This window comes from Tupaia chinensis, unplaced genomic scaffold (genome assembly GCF_000334495.1).
Source record: "Tupaia chinensis unplaced genomic scaffold, TupChi_1.0 Scaffold138278_1, whole genome shotgun sequence".
NCBI classification, from domain to species: domain Eukaryota; kingdom Metazoa; phylum Chordata; class Mammalia; order Scandentia; family Tupaiidae; genus Tupaia; species Tupaia belangeri.
The window spans coordinates 101,038-111,808 of NW_006198176.1; the positions used below are offsets into that span (position 1 = coordinate 101,038).

Sequence of the window (10,771 nt, forward strand, 5' to 3'; positions counted from 1 at the left end):
TATACTTTGTGAGAACCAATGGAAAGGAGCCTGAGCTACTGGAACCTATTCCCTATGAATTCTTGGCTTGATGGGGTTAAAAATAAACTAATCTGGGACCAGCAGTTAGCGTAATGGCTATGTCGCTGGACTCCCATGTAGTCGACCACAGTTCGAGACCCGGACCCCGCGGTTTAAACTCACGCCAGGCGCTTGTGCGTGTGTGCCGAAGATCCCAAGAGGAGAATGGAGGAGAAGGAGAAGGGATTGCGGTATGGCCATCCCCCCTGGGGGGTGATTTCTCGCTTTCTATCTCTCTGCCTCTTTCTTTCTGGCCAACGCACATGACCTATAGCAAAAACCTCTCCAAAAAATAAAAATAAAATAATTATTAAAAAATTAAACAATTAAAAAAATAGTAAAGTCTATGGACCGACCTTGTGGCCTAATGGTTAAGGGAGCCAGATCCCACATGGTTGACAACAGTTCAAATCCTGGCCCTGGCAGCTTGGGAAACATGTCAAGTACAGTGTGTGTATGCCCCAAAATCCCAACAGGATGAAGAAATGGAGAAGGAAATGCAGCATGGCCGTGCCTCATGGGGAATTTTTTTCTCTCTTCCTCTCTGTCTCTATCTCTCTGTCTCTCTCTGCAAAGTGTATGTGCCCTCTAGCAAAAAAAAATTTTGAAGTATTTTCTGACATATATTGTTGTTTCACCAATGGGCCTCTTACATAGGTGAACTTGTCTCCTGGCTTTGCGTTCAATCCCCTAAAGCCCTCCCCCCCCCCCCGTGATAGCATGGCTATCCCCCTGGGGGTGGGGGGGTGGTGATTGGTGATTTCTCACTTTCTGTCTCTCTGTCTCTCTGGCAAGCACACACACCTTATAGGAAAAAAAAAAAAGTTATCAGAGACAAGCCAAATAGGTTTAATTATACTAGTCTACTCAGCTGATAGATATCAGTCTACTTCAGGTTTTGTTTTTTTTTTTTAATAAGGTTTTCTGAAAAAGTTTAGATCTCTATGATTGATGTACAACCATTGGTCATTTTAAGCTTGCAGTTATAAAAAGTATCTATTAGCATGTCTTATAAACAAAAACTAGTCGTGGGAACAGTGTACTGACAGTCTTCACTGACAATGGTTCAACCTAAGATTTTCAAGCTCTACAACAGGTATACAGGGATGTAACCCCATTGTAAATCAAGAAGCATCTGCACTTACAATACTTTGACTTAAATTTTTTTACTTTAAAATAGGTTTATCAGGATATTAAATACATTTCCAACTTGCAATATTTTCAATTTACGGTAAGTTTATAATGACGTAATCCCATGAAGTTAAGGAGAATCTATATTTGTTTTGGTTTATATGTGACAGAAACCCAAAATAACAGTGTCTTAGACAAGACTCCAAGCTGCTATGGCAACTCTCCCTCAAGAAGTCATTATCACTGGGCCAGCCCATGGCATGGTGGCTAAGGCAACTCGATCCTCCACCGTCAAGTGCACGGTTCCAGTCTTGAGCCTGGAGCCAGGAGACTTGAGAAACACATGGTGTGTGTGTGTGTGTGTGTGTGTGTGTGTGCATGTGCTCACCCAAAATCCCAAAAGGAGGGAGAGACAGAGAAGGGGCTGCAATGTGACCATTCTCCACAGGGGAGTCTGTCTCCCTCCCGCCTATCTCCCTCTCTCTCTCCCAAGCAAGTACATGTGCCTTCTGGCAACAATTTTTAAAAAGAAGAAGAACAAGAGGTCATCATCATTGTTCCAGGTATTTTTTAATTATGTAAGACCTTTATTAACAGGTGCTTGCATTTTGACGACTTTTTTGGAAAAAATCAAGTTGTAAACTTTTATTACAAATTAAAAATGAAGTTCTTAAAAATCTCAACTTGACCAGATATGAAACAATTTAAAAACCTTTAAAGGTGTATTGAGAAAAAAACAGGCTTTTTTAAAAAACACATTTGTCATTACCAAAAAAAGATATCTTTAGGTAAAAGTAATAAAAACCCCATGCTTCATAGATAACGCAGATAGTTCTAGGTATCTGGTCAATGCGCAAAAAGCAAGCACTTCAGGTCTTCAGCTCCAATCTCTTGTTCATTTCTTATTGCTGGAACTTCACTTCTTGTAGGATGACTAAACCGGCTGATGGTAGAGATGGTAAGCCCGCATTTACTCAGCTCCGCCCTGCTCAGCCTCAGGAGCAAACGAATTCTGAGCTGGTGGATAGGCTTCATTTGTCGCTTTGCCATCTTGCGGTTTAGGGTTCTCTGGGTGTCTGCGTGGGTAATTGAAGTTGCGTCAGTACCGACGTTGAGGTGGCTGCTGACCTTGGGTCCCATCTCCTTGATTTCCCTTACCCTCTTCATTGCCGTCCTCTGGGCTGTCTTTGGCGAGGAGGGCCCCTGCAAAATCGTGGTCTATAACCCCGATACATATTCTGCCTCACTGGTCTACCTTGTGCTCCTGCACCCTGGTTGTCAGCACCCCCATCACTTCTCCCTGCACAGAAGGAGTGGAATCCTGTGGTCCACGCCCATAGGGTCCCCGCATGTAGTAAAGAGGGGGGCCTTCGCCTGCGGTAGGACCGGCGTTGCTGGGCCTGGCATTCAGAGTAGGACCGGCGTTGCTGTGCCTGGCATTCAGAGCGCTCTCCAATCCCTCCTTCTTTTCCCCACTCTCACTATTCTGGTCATTTTGCTGGTAATTGTGTGGAGGACCCCTATGAGGTGGATAGCAACTATAATGGTTATGGTACGCTGCATATCCACTGCCTTGACCTGGAACCCCACCAGGGCCCGTAACACGTGCTGCCTCCACACCCTTTTCTCCTTCAACATCAAACTCCACAGCCTCTCCCTCTCCTACACTGCGAGGGTACTTCCTGGGGTTATTCTTCTTTATGGCAGTCTGGTGTACAAATACATCTCCCTTGGTGTCATTCCTGTTGATGAAACCATATCCATTTGGTTTTTTTGTTTGTTTTGGGGTTTTTTGTTTGTTTGTTTTTGAGAGGTTTTTGCTATAGAGCGCATGCCCTCGCCAGACAGATAGACAGAAAGTGAGAAATCACCCCAGGGGGGATGGACACGCTGCAATCCCTTCTCCTCCATTCTCCTCTCAGGGTCTTGGGCAAGCACACACACGAGCCCGTTATGAGTTTAAACCACCGGGTCCAGGACTCGAAACTTGGTCGCCCACATGGGAGTCCAGCAACATAGCCATTACGCTAACTGCTGGTCCCTCCATTTCTTTCATTGAACCATTTCACTGTTCCCAAAACCTTCGTTGAGATGACTTTTTCTCTGCCGGCAGTTACTGCCGACGTGAGGCCGCCCGGGCTGCCACTCCCTGCGCTGCTGCCCGTGGTGCCGGGCTTGGTGGCGGCAGCGCTGAGGGCGCGGGCAGCGGGCGGCTGCTGGACCTAGGCCTCGCTGCTCCTGGTCATGGTGGTGGTGACTGGGGCTGGCTGCCGCACTGCGGCTCCTCCAGGGTGTGATGGTAACTAGGCCGGCTGCGGCGGCGGGGCTGCTCTCTGGGGCCCGCTCCCCACTCCCGCTACCAATCCTGTCCCAGGTATTTTTATAAAATCTGCTGCTCTGCCATGTTTACAGTGATGGGCTCCTTAACAAGGTCTAAGACGTCCACCTGCATATCCATGTTCCTACAAGTGAGAAGATAAAGCAGGCAGCACACCGCTGCCCTTCAGTGACCCATTTGGAAGTTGTACCTGTCACTTCTGCTTATATCCTTTGGTCAGAACACTGCCACATAGTACCATTCCTGACTGCAAGGGGGGAGTGGCTCATCTTTATCCTGTAGGTGTTTGACCCCAGTTAAATTTCAGGGGCTTTAGATCTGAAGATAATGGAAAAAGGGATACTAGGAGGCCACTAACAGTTTCCATCAGAGAGTGATACTCAATTTCTTAAGATTCTATTCCTAAAATTCTATAAATTATTTACATTTTGGTTCAATTTTGCAAGAGAATATAAATCTGCTCTAACCTTTATGCTTAAATATTGGAAACTTAGCAATGTAACATTGCCATAATTTTGGCTTTACGGTGCTGATATTTATGACAGTGCTGAAGAAAGTTAAAGTTAATTTTAATTTGTTCTTACAAAATTATTTTCCTAGGAATTCTAAAGCAACTCTAGTCTTCTTGCCATGCTTAACAACTAGCTTTCAAAAGACTACATTAAAAACTCAAATTACAAAATTAAAAAATCATTGACATATTCCCACAGCATATGGAACTATACCACCTCAAGAATTCTTTTTAAATTATCACAGTCAATTGTGCCCTTACTGCCAGAAAACTCTTGAAGTAACAAGATGTATTCACTATAGCAAGATGTGCTCCTGAATTTTGACACTTTATTCTCATATTAGTTCACAGTACTATATTTTATCATTCAAATATGAGAGGATTAAAAATAAAATAATTCACCAGCACATAGTTCACTACTGCTCGATATGTGAACATTGTGAAGACCTATCCATGAACTAGAGATCCTTTTAAATAAATATAAACGAGTAACAATCCATAAAAAAAAGTGATCCAATTTAAAATACAGTAATTTATGAGCTGTGTTATGATCATTCACATCTACTAAATTCAAGAGTATATTATTTCGAAGCTACTTGGCTTCGATCCTTCTTTAAAAACATGGTACTTTCCTATAGTGGCATCTTTTATCCACTTAAAAGTATGTAAATGATTATGTTCAACAAATTTAACTTTTTAATTTATGACTGGCTTACCATAAGAATGGTTTTGAATGGCTAGAACACTGGTAAAATCATGAAGCATAATATAGAACATAATTGACTATAAAAACTTAATTTTTTAAAAAGATTTTTGCCGTAGGCCATGTGCACTTGCCAGAGAGAGACAGTAAGAGACAGAGAGAGGGGGAAAGTGAGAAAGCATCCCTCAGGGGTGATGGCCGTGATGCAATCCCTTTTCCTTCATTCTCTTCTTGAGATTTTGAGAGCACGCATGTATACATGTGCCCAGTGTGTTTTTCAAGCTGCTGTGTCCGGGAATTAAACTGCAGAGACAGCCATGTAGGATCCAGCACCTTAGCAACTACACCAACTGCTGACCCAAAAACTTACTTTTTAAAAAATATGTTTACAATACAAAGTATTTATTAAAGAAAATTTGGAGAGCTTGCCTTGTAACCTAGTGGATAAAGAAGCTGGATCCCACATTACTAATCATGGTTGGAATCATGGCTTCAGCAGTTTGAAAAGCATACCATACATATGTGGGCATATGCCCCAAATTCCAGTAAAATGGAGAAATGAAAAGAGATAGAGGTGTGACTATTTCCTATGGGGGGATGTTTTCTCCTCTTTCTCTGTCACTCTGGTAATAAAAAAAATTTAAAAAAAGGAAAGAAAGAGAGCAAGCAAGCAAATTTGCAAACTGCTGGATAAAAGGAAATAAACTATCACAATAACTAAATTGAGTACTAATTACTTACTTTCCAAAAGGATTTCAACCAACAAGATTTTACATGGAAGAGAAAATGAACGGGAGACACCCATCTCCCACCAAGACAGAACGAGAGGGACTGGGATTGAAAGTTCTGTACAAAACATATGAAACAACAGTTTTCAAGACATGGGATACCAGAGTAATCACTAAGACATAGGAAACATTTAAGAACCCTAAGATGGGAAACTGTAACATGAGCCCCAAAACGGTCCCAGTTTCCAGTTAATAGTCTACTAAAAGAAAACCTGTCTGGCATAATCCCTTAATTTGGAAAAGATGGATCTGAGAAATTAAAGAGATCAGTGCAGATAGAAATCAGAGAATAGAGAACTGAAGGAAGGAAAGCAGCACACTGATCTCCAGGGATCTATGGATGATCCTCCTTGGATATTCAGCAGAGTGCTCATGAGCACATGTATGTGAAGAAACGATCCAAGGCCAGGAAAAGAACCACATGAAAGTGTGAACAGTATCCAGAACTTACACAAAGCTGGAAATTATGCCTGTTTCCACGAAACAGACTTAAAAACCTCCTAATTCAGGGATATTAGGTAGAGTACTCAGAAACTAATCTTAAAAACAAGGCCTGAAAGGATTGGTTTGTTTTCAAGTAACTAACTACATCTCAGATCAAATGCTCAAGAAAATGTATAAAAATATCCAACCTCCTATAGGTAAAATTCACAATGTCTAGAATTAATCATGTGAAAATCAGAAAAGATTTTTAATTATGCAAGTCTCTTTAAAAGATTATTGATTACTTTGGGACCAGCAGCTGGCATAATGATTACATCACTGGACTCCCATGGTTGTTGGCCACAGTTCAAATTCCAGACTCAGCAGCTTAAAATTCACACCGGGCATGTGTACATGCGTGCCCAACATAAATAGTGTAATGGGGGCTTACAACATATGTAAAAGAAACAAGATAAATAATAAAATATAGTGTATTTTCAATAGTCACTTGAAATTTATAATTCACACAAGAATAATTCATATCTGATATTCTAAAGAAATTAAAACTATAGGGCCAGCAAGGGGGTGGTGGTTAGGGTGCTGGACTCCCACATGGCTGATTGTGGTTCTTGTCCCACACCTTGCTTGCTTTCTCATTTTTCCTCTCTCTCTGTCTCTCTCTGGTGAGCACATATGCCCTACAGCAAATTTTTAAAAATAATAATAGTAAACAAATAAAATTGAATAAATAATTTTAAAAAATAAAAAAACTGTAGCCATTATTTTCAAATTCTACTTCATCTGGCCATTATTTTCAAATCCATTTTATTTTTTCCATTTGGCTTAAGTTGTCTAAGCTTTATACTATAGTTTGAAAATATAACTTAAGTTTAATTATGATATTTGTTTTCATAGAGAAAAAGTAGTAACTCCAAAATGATGTTCTTGTTAATATAAATAAGTTAGCTCACAAGATTAGGTAATAGCCTTTGGTAAACTTTACAAGTAAAAGGAAACAAGTATTGTTTCATTATAACACTAAACTCATTTAATACTTATATAATTTTTTAAAGAATTATTCATTTAATTTCATTTATTATTATCATTTTTTTCAAAAATCTGCTATAGGGCACACACACTCACCAAAGACAGAGAAACAGAGAAAGGGAGAAAGCAAGGCACCAAGTCTAGGACTCAAATCACAGTTGACCATGTGAGAGTCCAGTGCCTTAACCACTGGCCGGGCCCTAACATTTATTTTAATAATACAGAGATAATGTTTAGGTAATTAAATAATAGGAGGTGGCTTTCAAAAATTAAGTGAAATTAAGTAAAATAGATAAGTATGATATTCAAAAATATGTCTATAGCACAAGTCACAAAACGAGGTTCCCTTCCTCATTCTTCAAATGTGCAAAAAATGAGCATGTATAATTCACATCATTAGGGTTTTTTAGAAAAATATTTATCAGGGAGAAGACAACAAAGCTTCTCAGTTAGAGGCAGATGAAAGCAGTACAGGATCAAAGCACAACTGGGGATTCACAAGCCTAAATTCTATTGATATATATTGATAATTGAGTTTTTCTCCAATTACACAAAACCCATTCAAGAACAGATCTACAAGTTCCCTCAATAAGTAGCTGTGTGCTGGAATAAAAGTGGAAATAGAGAAATGCAAAGATGTGTCTTCATTTAGGTAGAACGGGAAAGGTAGATTCCAACATAAAAATTTACTATAGAAAAAACTGCCTTGGAAAAGGAGTTAACTCACCCCTAAAGTATAGTTCACAATCTTGTGTGTTAACAACCCGAATAAAGATGCTGATGCACACTCAAGTGTGGGAAGTATCAGAACAAAGGGCAAGTTTACAAGCCAAATTCTGAATTCAAATTCTGCCATATAAGAAAACTCTCCAGCAGTCAGTAAAAAATTACCAGAGACAGGGCCAGCAGATGACATCATGACTATGTCACTGGACTCCCATGTAGTCGACCGCAGTTCAAGTCCCGGACCCAGTGGCTTCACTCACGCTGGGCACATGTACATGCATGCCGAAGATCCTGAGAGGAGAATGAAGGAGAAAGGATTGCAGCGTGGTCATTCCCCCCTAGGGGGTGATTTCTCGCTATCTGCCTCTCTATCCCTCTCTTTCTGGTGAGCGCATGTGCCCTAAAGCAAAAATCCCTTTAAAAAAAAAAATAGATCAGAGGGGTCAGTAGGTAGCATGGTGGTTATGGGCACTGGATTCTAACATGGCTGACCACGGTTCGAGTTCCAGACCTGGAGGCTTGCTTTCTTACTTTCTTACTCTCTCTGCTCCCCCCCCATCAAATTTAAATAAATAAATAAATAAATAAATAAATAAATAAATAAATAAAGTTAAATAAAATAATTATTTTTTAAAAATGAGCAGAAAATTCTAAAGTATTTCTGCTTGTCAACAGAGTTTATTTCAACTTATTTGCAGAGTTAGCCTCTATAACCTTTACGTATTACTAGATTCATTAGTCTGGTAAGAATTAAATGAGACAACATGTGTGAATACAACCAAGACTGAAGTTCGATATGTGTGTGATGGATTATAATCAAAGTTTTGCCCTAGCAAACACACAAGTTGTGTGTGATAAAAGATCTTGGCCACCTGTAGGAAGCAATTCCTAACTTTCTAAATGGATAGACCTGTCTTATTGATGCATGCATTTTGGCAATAGCTGTTAAACTTGTTATGGTGGGATTACATTTTATGCAAGGATTCAATTCTAGAATGTTTACATACATAACATATGATAGTCTTTCATTCTTCCCTACTAGAAAGGGCAAAGGGTAAGAAATGCAAAGAAATCAATAGGAGAGGAAGAATATTTAAAGACCTTTATAAAAATAAATTTGAAGGACCAGCAGTTAGCGTAATGGGTATGTCGCTGAACTCCCATGTAGCCAACCGCGGTTCAAGTCCTGGACCTGGTGGCTTAAACTCACGCCGGGCATGTGTGTGTGCGTGCCCAAGATCCTGAGAGGAGAATGGAGGAGAAGGAATTGGGGCGTGGCCATCCCCCCTGGGGGGGTGATTTCTCGCTTTCTATCTCTCCGTCTCTGTCTTTCTGGCGAGCACACAGGCCCTATAGCAAAAATCTCTCCAATAAATAAATAAATAAATAAATAAATAAATAAAGTTGGAATCTGTTCAGAATATCAGTGTATATGGACTAGCATAGCATAAAACCAGAAATGCTGATGGTGGTATTAGTAACAACATAGATAACCCAGGTTTAAATGTCTTATTAGGAAAGGGGTTAACTTAAAGAGGAACCTTTGAAACATAAGGCAAACTTTTATTTAAAAAAAAAGAAAGACAAAAGTATGTAAATCTTACATGGTAAAGTGGTGTCAGACTTCTAGCCTAATAAGGAAATGATGGAAAACCAAATCAAATGGTGGTACAAGTGAAGAGATGACATGCAACATTGCTAGTCATTTAAGAGAAGAATGAAACCAACTTAATGGAATATATTGTTCTTTTTAAAAATGGTGTAGCTCCATCCGTCCAATAACAACAACAGCAACAAAAAATAACAACATCTGATTACAACCAAAAAGTGCAGCATGTGAGTAAATGAGTCTGAAAATGGAGGCATTATCATTTGGGACTGTGTTGCCTACTGGTCATGTCTGACATTTAATAATTAAAAGTAAAAGTAAATTCATGCTCTTGGCCAAACTAGCTAAATTTCAAGTGTTCAAAGACTGCATGTGCTTACACGCCATGGTATTGGAGAATGCACAGAATATTTCCATCATCATAGAAAGTTCTATTGGACATCACTGATCTACAAAAATCTTAGAAGCACCCTGTGTATTAAAGATGACAACTCAAAGAAAACACACACACACAGCCAATAAGTCATCCGTCCTTTAATTCGAAACATTTATTGAGTATTTCTCATGCAAGCATTTCTGTGCTAGGTATTCAGAAACCACGGATTAAAACAAAACAATCTCCATCCTCAAGGAGTTCACAACACAACAGAAAATAAAAATATACAAATAACCAGTCAATCAGCGAACACATACTGGTTACCAACTGTAAGAAATGCAATCAGTACTATGTAAGAAAATAGAAAGAAAAATAGAAAGCATCTTCTCTCTGACCTCAAGAACCTTACCATCTCATTAGTGGCACAAAATGTAGAAGGAATGTAGTAAGATATAAAATGTTTTACATGGCAAATTAATATTTATGACTACATAGTTCAAACTGAGTCTCTAAGTATGATATAATTTTTTTCCATTTTGGATTTTCATTTTGATAATAATCTAGAAATATATGCATCAATTTATTATAATTAACCTCTGAATAAACTTTTTTTTTCTTTTAGGATTTGCCACTGGGACTGTGCACTCACCAGAGAGAGAGAGAGACAGAGAAAAGGATAGCGAGAAATCACCCCCCATGAGGGATGGTCACCTGCAATCCCTTCTCTTTCATTCTCCTCTCGGGATTCTGGGCATACATGCACACACACCTGGCGCCAGTTTCAAACCACCATGTCCAGGACTTGAACAGCAATTGGGCCATGTGGGAGTCAAGCAACTCAACCACCATGCCACCTTCTGGCCCCCTGAGTAAACATCATAAAACTATGAATTTAGTATTTTTCATTCCATTTTTTGCTGTTGGTGTTTTTAATCATGCATGAACTAGGTGAAGGCCCAATAGTACACAATTTGTTAAATAAAATCTGATTAGAGAAAAAGGCAAGAATAAATTGAGTCATTATAGACCACATGGTAGTAAAGGTGTCCAGAAGAACCT

General features: G+C 39.5%; 1 pseudogene; it reads right to left on the minus strand.

Annotated features, from left to right (window-relative positions):
• Positions 1-2,112: 2,112 nt before the first annotated feature.
• LOC102495667 (nuclease-sensitive element-binding protein 1 pseudogene) lies at positions 2,113-3,437 on the minus strand (annotated as a pseudogene).
• Positions 3,438-10,771: the final 7,334 nt, after the last annotated feature.